This window comes from Rhincodon typus, chromosome 41 (genome assembly GCF_021869965.1).
Source record: "Rhincodon typus isolate 14 chromosome 41, sRhiTyp1.1, whole genome shotgun sequence".
Classification (NCBI taxonomy): Eukaryota; Metazoa; Chordata; class Chondrichthyes; order Orectolobiformes; family Rhincodontidae; genus Rhincodon; species Rhincodon typus.
This window is the reverse complement of record NC_063372.1, coordinates 10881561-10882979: the sequence shown is the minus strand read 5'-3', so window position 1 is coordinate 10882979 and position 1419 is coordinate 10881561.

Genomic DNA, 1419 nt, shown 5'->3' with positions numbered 1-1419 from the left:
AGTCTTGATCCTTGCCTCAGGCAACTGTCTGTGTGGAGTTTGCACATTCTCCCCGTGTCTGCATGGGTTTCCTCCGGGTGCTCTGGTCTCCTCCCACAGTGGATTGGCTATGCTCAATTGCTCATCGTATCCAAGCATGTGCAGGCTAAGCGGATTAGCCATGGGAAATGCAGGGTTACAGGGATAGGGTAGAGGGGCAGGTCTGAGTGGGATGCTCTTCAGAGGGTCAGCGGGATTTGGGCTGAATGGCCTGCTTCCACACTGCAGGGATTCTATGAAGCAGTACAAACAAAGCTGATCACATCCAGCTTTACCAAATGTGCATTCACTAACGTGCTGGTGAAGTATCGGAAGAAGGCCATTTAAAGCTATCAACCAAAATAAAATAAATTGTCAGAACATGAGTTGTAATTGGCACAAACTGAGCTGTCAGACCTGAGACTGTCCTGCTACTTGGATATCCACCATTCATCAATTGTTAATACAAAATACACCCCAATAATAGACTGGTTCAGTCTGGAGTTGTTGCTTACACACACTGGATCTCAGTATTTTTTGTCAAGGCAGAGCATCTGTGCACAAATGTATAGATTCTAAAACTGACAGCTCTCGAGTGATAGGCCCAAGCAGAGAAGTGGATGATAGGGACACAGTCATGCTTGTTCAATTGTGTGTTTTGAATCATTTAAGGACATCAATCATTTTCATGCAGGACACCAACAGAATATCCTAAACACTACTAAACCTCTTCATTCCTTCATAAACTAATCTAATTACTTTATTTTCTCCCCAGTTACCCATTTAAATTATGAGATTTTTAGGCTTTTATTCTCTCAAATATAGACTGATTAAGGAGTGACCTGATTGGGGTGTTTAAGGTGATTAAAGAAGTCAATAGGGTTGATGCAGAGAAACTATTTCCACAGGTTGGGGAAGTCAGACAAGGAAGGTCATTGATGTGGATGATTGGAGTGAGAAAAATTCCCTGAGGAACTCCTCCACTGATCCCCAAAGACCACAGAACAAAGAGTAAGGCTGGCATTCCAGTTGCAGTACTACATGAATGCTGATGTGAAAGATTCCATGGCTCTATTTCAACAAAGAGCAAGGGAATTATCCTCAGTGTCCTGTTAATATTTATCCTGCAATCAACATTATAAAACAAATTTTCTGACCATTATCACATTGTTGTATGTGGGAGCTTGCTGTGTGCAAATTGGCTGCTGATTTTCCTGTATTACAACAGTATGCACACTTCAAAACCATTTAATTGGCTGTAAAGCACATAGAATATCATGTGATAGTAGGAACTGCAGATGCTGGAGAATCTGAGACAACAAGGTGCAGGGCTGGATGAACACAGCAGGCCAAGCAGCATCATAGGAGCAGAGAGGCTGACGTTTCGGGCCTAGACCCTTC